Here is a 10,895-nt window from a genome sequence, read left to right as displayed (position 1 = left end):
AGAACAGTGCAGGAAATTAATTGGCAAAATGCTATTGCCAAAAAAAAAAAAAAAAAGAAAAATCAGGAGAGCTCTTGTAATGGACTGTGTAGCATTTTCTTGTGTGACCCTTCACAGTCAGCCCCTGTTCCTACCTGCATGTCTTAGTGAGCTAGGACATAGACTAGGACATCCTAAGCAAGTAACAAATTACAAGAAGGAAGAAATTGTTATCGTTTATCCAAGTTTCTCTGTACTTTTTGTTTCTTTTTTGACTTTTTGACTTTGAATCTTAACTATACTGTACAGCTCTCATGCATTTGTACACCTGTGCAGTGGGAATTTAGTTGGTTGTCTTTAAGCAAACAGAGAGGGACATATAACAACTCAGGCTAAGAGTAAGATGGAACATGCAGAAAAAATTAATGAGCTTGACCCATAATGCATTCAAAGCACATCTGGAAGGCAAAGATTATTCACATGCTGTCTTCTACCAAATAGAGTCAAGGATCAGGCAGAGATGGGCCAAGGTGAGTATTTAACTGGAGACTTGGGGTCTTGTTTCAACATTACCAGCATTAATGAACCTTTCTCCAGGGCAGCTGTTCACCTTTCTGGAAAAGAATCAGAAGTCAGGCACAGGATTTTCTTAACTCTTTCCTCTATCACTGAGAATGAATACAAAAGTGTAGATACCAGGAAGTTCTCAGTTACCTTCCCTGAGATTGAAACATAAACTTTAAGAGATTTAGAGATTTTAGAGGAGCTAAGATTTTAGTTAGAGACAAGCCTTACTAGAGTTAATTAAAATAAAGGATTCTGTAAGTAGGCCTTGATGAAGTTAAGAGTTAGTAGTTAACTAATAATTGATTTCTTGTCAACACAATGTTTAGTTAGCTGGGTTTATAATGGAGAATATAGAAACTGACAAATAGCTTTTAGGAACATAAGACAATTGTGGGCTTCCTCTGTTCTAAACCAATTGAAGACAAGGAATGGGAGTTCTACCAAGGTTCATTTGTCATATTTGCATTGAAAAGGTAGAAAGGTCAAAATGAGGAAGACTTCATTTACTTCCTCATTTTGGGACCCCTCCCCATGAAAGGGACCAGCGACCCATTTCAAGGAACAAACTACACATGCTTAATAGCTTTTGAAATTATTAGCATAGGAAGCGAGGAATGGGATGTACCAAAATGATGAATATGTATTTGCATATTGGGTATTCAATTCTTGTGTGGATAAAAGGACTCTGTAATCATCTGAAAGGCGCGGTGTGTATTTGGGAACTATCCCGCACGCTGTCCGGCGTCGCAATAAACACACACTTTCTAACTTTAAAACTGTTAGAGAGTTTTTGTCCGTCACAGTTGGATATTGGTGCTAGATCAATATCCATATTTCTTTAATAAATCAAGATGGAACTTCCTTCTCATTGCTTTTTAGCTGTAAATGAAAAAAGGTGATCAAACAACCACTGAAGGTTTTCTGCCCATGTGCCAGATGCAGCCTTGCTGCATAAGCCATGCATTACAGTACTCTGACACTCAGATCAGTCTGCAGAAGAAAGTGTGCAGTACTGAGAACAAAGAAGATGAGGGAAGAAGGGAGAGGCAGTCTGAACAAAACTGGAAGTGGCCACACTGCTGAGCAAAAGTCTACTGAGGAAGGGAGAAAAGAGCAAAATTCCATCTCATCATGAAGGAAGGATCCCAAAACATTTATGAAGTGGTGTAAACTTGATACTTTATATCTTTCACTCTCCAGATACTGTCAGCAAAACTTCAGGGTGTAGGGCTGTATTATCCTTGACTGTCTTGAGTACTGAGCTCTCAAAGAGTGGATGCCATTCATTTTGTTCCATTTCATAACAGAAGAATAGGACATAAATTTTTCAACTTGTATAATTGCTTACCCTATATTTCTGTGGAAATGAAGCCAAACAGTTTCCCCTACAGGTGCTTTCCGACAGATGTTTTCTCAATTAATGTATAATGTGTGCTTCGTTAGAGAATATTTTAAGAGGAAACATATGCTCTTTCAAAATTGTTTTCTGTTGTTATGGGAGCTATGACTGCTCACTTGACCACTGTATTCACAGAGAAAAGAAAAGGGCAGTTAATCTATCTCAGTGCTAATCACAAAATGGGCCTATTTTTTCTCATTCTGCAACACAAAGTCAATTTCAGAATAGCCAAATTCTGTTACTATAGATTACCAGTTTTTCCATAGAATCTGCTCTGTCACATTAATGTTCACTAGATGAGGCACAGTATCTCACAAGCAATTAAAATATCATTCACAGGGGAAAAACTATCACCTGGGGATGAAATAGCAGGTCACACAGGCAATTGCAGCACCCGTCCATGCTTTTAAAATTCCATCTTCATGAAGAGGTTTTAGAACACAGCTATCAACATCCCATTTTTCTTTTCATTAAAGAATGGGATTTTCAGAAAAGCTCAGTATGGGCCTAATTCTCCTTCTACTGATCTCAATGGTAAAACACTTAGTGATTTCAGTGGCAGAAGGGTAAAGCAATTTCCTGTGCTTTTGAAATCCCACTTGCTGATACTGTCTCAAGGGAAAAATTGCAGACTCGAGGGATAAAAGTTTTTATTCGTTAGCAATGAAACAGCACAGGGTCTAGCAATACAAGGATCCTCAGGCTGCTTGCCCAAGGATACAGCCCAACCAGACCTGGAACATCCACGTGTCAGAACAGAGCTTCTCCTCTGTCCTGTCCCAGTTGTCTACGGCTGAATATAGACCTTTCTGCTGAGAATTTCCCAGAGAATGAAGATCAGATTTTTCCATGAACAGATGCAGGAACACAAATACCCCAGGAATCTGTAGTGAGATTTAAAACATATCTGTAGCATATTTGCAGTTCTAAGGTAACTAACTTTTCAGGGTGACAGTGCTATTACATAGTGAAGAAAAATCTAGAAGCAAAGAGGTGGAAACCTTCATAATGGACTGTGTGGGTGTCTGGAAACATAAACCACCTGCTTCTAGCAGAAACACAAATTTCATCCGCAGCTTTGCTAATGCAGAGGCACCCATTTCTCAGCTGGCTAGGTAATATAATGTACATGGAAGTGCTGCACTGTTCTCTGCTGGACAGGGCAAAGGCCTGTGGATAAATACAGACATGTAAAGGAAGTCCAAGGTAGGAGGAAGGAGAAGCTGCAATCACTGAATAGGCTCTGAAAAACTCCACAAAGCACAACAGTGAATATGTGCATAACCTGGCCATACAATATGGAGAAGGGGCCATGGTGTCACCCACAGTGATGGGAACATGGGACAGTCAGTAGTATTCCTACACTCTGTAGCTGAAGGCACTGATGTTTGGAAAGCTCTTGCAAGAGGAAGAACAGATTGCAGAAGAGTTCAGACCTTTGAAACCCATAGTCAATCCAGACCAACACTGGGTCAACCATGGCCGCCAGCACTCTTCACAGAAAAGTCTGTGCAGTGTAGCCATCCCACCAGAAAACTTGTGGTCTACAGCACCAAGGCTGGGTCTAAGCTGCTCTGGGTGCACCTCTGCTGACACAGAGTAGTAAAGACACAAGTTATCCAACATGTTCTTTACCCACATCGGAGTTTTATTCTGCCATAGAACACAGGGGGTCTTTAAAAGAACATGGAAAACCAGCAGAAACCAGAAGTTGAACTCTGTAACAAAACCTAAACTACAGGTGATCCTGTATCTCATATCCCTATGTTTACAACTCAAAGTACATAGAAGACCTCATACCTATTTTAGTAGAAGTCCTGTCTGACACTGAAGAGTCCCAGGGCACCTCCAACTCCTGAATATCTTTGCTATTCAAAGTACTTCCTCATGAAGGCAAAAGTGGTCAAATGGTAGCAATTCTAGTGAAAGCCAGTATCATTAAGGTATCTGCATCTTCTTCCCCTCCTTAGGTTGTCTTTCCACCTTGTCTAACAGCAGCATTTTCCCTGCCTTTGCAGGTAAAAAGTGCAGAAACAGCTAGACTTGGACATTCAAAGCCATCCAAGACTTTTCTGGCCACCACCACTGACAGTCTGGCTGCTGATTCCACATTACTGCTGCAGCGCTGCTGTGCTGGCCTCCTCATTTTCTAAAGTAATCCCAGTCACATCCACCCTTTGTCAAAACAAATTAATCTTTAAATAACTTTTCTTCCCTGTGTTCCTAGTGTTTAAAATCTAGGGCAAGGATTTCTAAAAGCAGGAGCACAATGCCAAAACTTGTAACTATGAGGGGTTTTACATTTAGTTGATTATGAGGTTTAGAAATCTCAAAATAGGTCAAAAAATTACTTGAACTTCCAGTTAGCAGCAGCATGTGTCAAAAGAATGCCCTTGGGTCCATGGTACAGAAATTCAAAGGAAAGTACAAAGGCACAACACATGTGGCATGCAGAACAGTTCACTGGGACCAGGTCACATCCTGTGTTTTGTTATAAAGACATTACTAACAAATCAGTGAAAGCAGACAATCTTTCCTGCCATCCCAAATCAAACTCTTGCTTCAAAGACAAAACTTTTGAAGTTTGATATGTATATCACAACAACTGTGTAAATCATCCATTCATTTATGGCTGTGAATGCTAGCCCATGTCTTTCAGAACAGTCAACTGAATTACTAAGGCTGGAAAACCTCCACCAAGTGCTGAAACATTATTGTTTCCTGCAGTGAGAATCACAATAGCAGTAACACTGGAAGAAAAAATAGTCACAAAACTTGACCTAACACATGCTTTGGAATTGAAAAAATAGTAGAAGGTATTCAAAAAATTATATATTCAATGCATTGCTTCCTTCAGGAAGGTGATACAAATGAATTCAGGATTTGCACAGCTAGTGTAACTGGGAAAAATGCACCAGGGAAAAGAGCTTTGGAGGTTCATTAGGAAGTGAGTTAGAGAAGGCTTCAATATGTTGGTGCTACTTGTACACATAAATGATTAAGGTTTGCTGTTTAGACATTGCTTCATAGATTAATTACTTTATTAAAGCACACCAAGTGTAGACATGTACATATTTTTCATTTGACAATTAAAAATGAATCAACAAAGTGAGTTTATTCCTACTGAGTAACACGGAAATTACCTTTTTCCTCAACTGCCATCACAATGTTTTTAGCAGTTTGTTTTCTCAGACACTAAAAACTGTGTGTCACCTGGAAATGCAGGTGCAGAACTATTTTCTTTCTCTTGGTCTACCATGACTTACTTAATGGTCTGGAATGAATGTAACAGCTTCCAGCAAACATGTCAAAACTGAGGCTTTCCTCAACACCCTCTAAATCTGTTTCTCGGGTAATAAAAGGTCTGGACACATCAAAAGCCCAGGACTAGTTAATGGCTGAAAATGAGCTGTCAGATCCTAATGCATGCAACAAGAAAAATAAATGGATGCCTGTCAGAACTCAAATGCCACCTTCACAAGCACTTTCCTGAAATAAGCAACAGGAATGGCTACCTATGAAAACCATTAGTGGAGATGACAATTCTGACTCCAAACTGACAGTTGAGCAACTGTTTCAGTGATCCAGTGATGGGGGATTCGCTCTTGAATTCATAATCCACACATGCTTCTCTGAATGTTAACTTTCAGCCACATATCTAATGGAGAGTCCTGTTCTGGATCCTGAAGACAACCCAGTGATTGAAACTTATCTGTAAGACAACTCAGGGAATTTCAGAAAAGCAATCTCAGCCATTTTTTTGGAAGTGACAAACCAAATCCCAAAATACCAGACATTTTAAATTCAGAATAATTACTGGGAATTTATATCATCAAGAGATCAAAGGTAGCTACAAATTGGTTGAAATATGTGAAATTTCAAAAAATGCTAACTTTCACTAGAAAGTGAGAGCTTTGTGAAATAAAAGGGAAAAAAGAAAACTGACTTAGAGGATTCTGACATTTCACTCCAAATGAAATAAATGTATGGTAATGCATACTAAGGAGTAAACTGACAATCAAGTCCACCAACAAAATAAAATGAGTGGCTGATAAGCCTGAAACAAGTGAAAAGAGGTATCTTTGCAAGAAGGGAGAAAACTAGAAAATGATGCCAAAACTATGGAGAGCAGAAGCTAAGAGGAGCTTTACTGTTGAGAAAGGTGTCAAGGGAATTTGTGTTAACATCTTTTCTATTTGTTCCATTGCCTTTGAAATGTTTCTATCATACATTTTACAATTTTCTTCCCATTCTTCGTGGCCATATTGCATGGAGCAAGGGAGAAGGAAAGGCTTGTCCCCTACTTCTTTTCTCTGTTTGCAGTGCACTAAGAAGTGAAGTCCACATTGGTAACATGGGAAAACTGAGACAAAACTTTGAAGGTAAGTGGTTGTTGTAGTTTAGGAATGGTATTCTTCAGTTTAGTATTACCACTGAAGAACATGTCAAGATAGGAACTATTTACTGAAAATAGCAATGACATAAGAAAACAAACAGTAACAGCAACAAAATAAATAACAAAAGGTACAAGGAAAGATATAAAAAACTCCCCTGATAATAAGCAAAGCCAAACAGCTCCCTTCACCATGTTTTCTCCTCCAGACAGAATCACTTCTCCCCCGAAGAGAGTCCTTTTGCCCCAGCAATGATGTGAAGTGGTATAGAATAACCTCAGTGCCCCAGCCATGCCTCCTCCCAGCTACTGTAAAAAATTAGCCCTATCCTGGCCAGAACAAGGACACTGTTGTGGTCACCAGGTCCTTTGACAGTAGTTTTCTCCACTAACCCTGTGTCCTGTCATCACCATCATCATTGCCTCCACCCCTATTTGTGCTGCTTGGAAAGTAATGACACTCTCTCGACTTTAGATCTTTCTCAATGTCCCAGAATCATTTTTCCTAAACCTTTTCTCTTCAGTCAGGTTTTGTATTCCCCTTTTCTTGTTATTTTCTGAGTTTACTCAATTTGTGCTTCTGAGCTTTCAGCTCAGCCTATGAGAAAAAGACAGTCAATGGAGCAAGTAATTCCGCCAGCTGGTGGAAATCAGTCTGCCTTCTGATTTGTACCTCCTGCAGACCTTATCCATTATCCCATATTGCTAATAAAAATTTTTCTGTATTAAATAAAGAAAGTTTATACATTTCAAAACTGACAAAGAATTACATGGGGATTAACTGCATAATTAAATCACTACAGTGATTCAAAAATGCTTTTAGAACCCTACAGGAAGATTAATGGAACTCTTTTAAGCTATATCAAAATAAACTATTCATCTCCCTGTAGCTCATTTCATCCAGAGGTAAGCCATGGAAAAACACTTAGTGGGTGGAAGTCCCTGAAACCCCAGTATGCAAATAACCTGTGTATGATGGAGTGAAAGCACATACTTTTATAAGCACATGTTTATAAAGACGTATTTGCAGAGCACAACTGAAGAAACCATCTACAGCAAGGGCCAAAGAGGTCAAAAGAAATGGGTGGGGGGGAAAAGCTTCACCTCTCACTCGTGTTACTCAGTGGAGAAAAAAAAAAGTAAGTCACCACCATCTTTAGGCAGCAGGCCACTTTGTCAGAGCAGAAAGCAGAGACTGACACTCAGAAGGCCACAGAGGAATGTACAAACTATGACAGACTACCCTCTTTTCACAGTATTGTGCTGTTCTTATACATAATGATCATCATACAGCAACACAGATGATTAGCACAACATGCAGATAGCTGTCTGGCTTATATCAAACATATGTTTCTACCCACTGTCTCCTCACCTGGGAAGCACCTTCACTTTATCAGACTCTCTGCAATTGACATAAACTGAAGTCAGTGTTTTTGTTCAGCCAGTTCTCACCGTTGTATATTATGGCGGCCTGGGGTCCCAGGGGTCTGTCTGGCCCCCCAGGCAGCTGCCGCCGTAGGTGTCCCGAATAGCGCTGTGCTAATCAGCTCAGCCTTTCTGGGTTCCCCAGGCTAGCTCCCAGCTGCAGGCAACTTAGTGAGCAACTCTGGAATGATTTCAGCTCTAGTGAATTCAGCTCTTAGTGATTTGGCTCAGTGCTCACAAGGGCCTTGGCAGACACAGGGATAGAGAGAGGAGAAGCCTGTATGGAGTTCTGCAGCAGTGTCTTTTATTGGCAGCTCCTGCAAAGGTTTCCAGTGACAGCTCTTCTGCCTAACTGGGCAGAGATGGGGGTTTATGTAGGATACTGGGGTGTTGGAAATTGTCCAATGGCTAGGGTAGAGGAGAATACGACCTATAGCCTTACAGAGAGATAACAAGGGTCTGAGGGCGGAAGAGGGGCTACTTTGGCCCAGTCATTGTGACTAGGTATTTCTTATCTTAGGAGAGTGATTGCCAGGGAGGCCTTGCAGGGCATCTGACTGCTACAGTTTATTCATTGTCTAGGCTTTGCTGTGAAAAAAACAGCCCAGCTCACTGAAGTACAGGGAAGATGATTATGATGGGAGAGCAGGAGCTTTTCAAAACATTCAAGGGAGGAAGAATGAAAAACAGAAAAACATATTTTGGAAAATGTCCTTTGCAAAATATCCCTTAACCTTTGGCCAAGAGTAACAGATAGTAACACTTGCAGCAAAGCCAGACCTGCAGTGCAGAGTATAATAAGGAGAAAAATTAAATATCGATCATGTCTTGTGTTAAAGAGAGAAACAAAGACACAGAGGAAAGAAATCAAGTGAAAAGGGAACATTTTCTACATGGCTAAAATCTTCCTTTACCTGCAATGTGATGCTCAAAATCAGTTTCTTAGTCAGAAAAGGGATGCAGGTCAGATTTTCTGTCAGTCTTAAATGGTTCAGAGCCAGGGCCACAGAAGCTGTGCTGGACTGGATTAGACCAGGCCCTCCTTTTTTCAACTCCAGACACGTTTGCTATCCTATTGTGAGAGTATGGAGACCTTGAACAAATCATGCCACCAGCTTGCAAGCAAGTCTCGCATTCTGACCTCCAAAACAGTGTGCGGTGCATGGTGAAGTTACTCTCTCACTGTCTGCCTACAGTGGATAGACCACCTCAGCAGGTGCAGTCCTGCCCACTTCTGTGCACAAAGACAGTCTGCCAGACAGCTTCAGTGCAACCACAGTCAGGGACATGGCAGGAAAAAAAATCTTGTGAATTCTGTGTACTTCCCAGAGACAGAAATATTTTTGAAAACTCCCCTTTGCTCCCAGAGGACACTGATGAGCAGAGTGCTGAACCCATAGCAAAGTAACACAGCTTTTCAGCTCTCAGCTTTTTACCTCAAAGAGCAAAGGAAGAGCATACACTCTCTTGTTAGGAGAGTATTCTACATGTCACAAGCCCCCTGGTCTCTGTCTTATCTCCAAACTGAAATGTGTTTCCCTGGGCAATGGGAAGAGAGAGGGCCCTGGGCTGTGTGCCCAGCTGGTGTAAAGTGACACAGCTTCTCCAGCAGAGCTGTCCTGTCCAGTCCGCAGCCTGCACCACCATCATGGGCCTGGCACTAGGTTCAAGCAAGGTTTAACCCATGCCTTCTCCAGAGCTACTCAGCTATACTGCAGGGTATTGGCACTGATTTATAGTAGCTGAGGGCATGTCCTCCTCCTTAAGGAAAGTCCTTGAAGTGCAAAGAGCCTTGTCAGACAGTTTACTTCCTCTGCCAATCTGTACCTCATATGGAGACATAAGCACTTATTTGTATATGGGTAAATAGACAGAAAATTTTCAAAAATAATACATCTGTTAAAATGCGATTTCACCCACATTCAAGCTTACGAGAGCTGACCAGGAGCTGAACTCAAACTGATGTGGTCTCAAATTCCGCATGAAGACCATGGGACAATACCAAAGTTATGTTATCAATCTGACTAACATTATTGAAGTTTGGACTCAGCATGGATTTCTAGGGTTCTTCAGTGAATGTCACTACTGATTAAGCAGAAGTGAAAGAGACATTTAAGCAGTAAATCCTGACACTGTGTAAGAGTGTAAAACATCATGTAACATTATTATACTGTCTTCTTAGCAAAAGGAAGGAGTTCTTTCTCAGGAATCATACCTCACGGTTTTCAGCAATTTCCAATAAATAGACAATGTCCACAAAACCTCATGGCAGTGGGTCTTAAATGTAGCAAAATGAAAGGGCTAAATTAGGGTAGATTTGTTACCTTTCTACTTTAAGTCACTTGAGATAAATGCTTCTGGACCTTGCATATTTAATGCTTCCTCCTTCTTCATACCCATAGGCCAGGGTTTTCCAAACCGTAAGCACTTTAGGCAGCTTGCAGGGGCAAAGCAGATTGGGAAGAAAGAGACACATAAGTTTATCATGCTCTTGTTTTAGGCATAGAGTCACAGAAACTGAAAGATCTCCAGAGAATGGGATCAGAAAACAAACTGCTACACAGTAATAGCGTAACTATCTGCTACATAACAGGAGAGACAGTCCAGTGAGATACTGTGATGCTCAAAGTCTGAGTTCCAGTTATCCCAGAGCATCGTGCTGCTGCTGCTGCTGCTGCTGCTGCTGCTGCTGCTGCTGCTGCTGCTGCTGCTGCTGCTGAACATTGTGCTGGCACGACATCTCAGCTATGTTCTCAGAAATGCACACTGGGAGCCATACCTGATCAATGAGATGCAGACTTCAGTTTCACAGCAGGACTCAATGACAGTTTGCAAATGCCAGCCTCTCATGTGGATCCAGACTCCATCCCTCATTGTGTTGTACCTTGCATCCTCTCCAGCAGCGGCTGCTTGTGCTTGGTGTCTGTAGGGGGTGAAGGGACATAAGCTCTAGGAAGGACAGCTGTGCTTAGCATGCACAAGGCATACAATTGCATTTAAATCTGAGTCAGGAGACTTGGCCTGTCAGACAACCTTCTGTCATCTGTCTCCAGACATGACAAATTGCATTTCTCCTCCCTGCCCCAGCCTCACAGGGTGGAGGCTAGGAAAAAAGGACAGTGTTTCTCCCTT

Source organism: Vidua chalybeata, chromosome Z (genome assembly GCF_026979565.1).
Source record: "Vidua chalybeata isolate OUT-0048 chromosome Z, bVidCha1 merged haplotype, whole genome shotgun sequence".
In the NCBI taxonomy this organism is placed as follows: Eukaryota; Metazoa; Chordata; class Aves; order Passeriformes; family Viduidae; genus Vidua; species Vidua chalybeata.
This window is presented reverse-complemented; position numbering follows the sequence as displayed.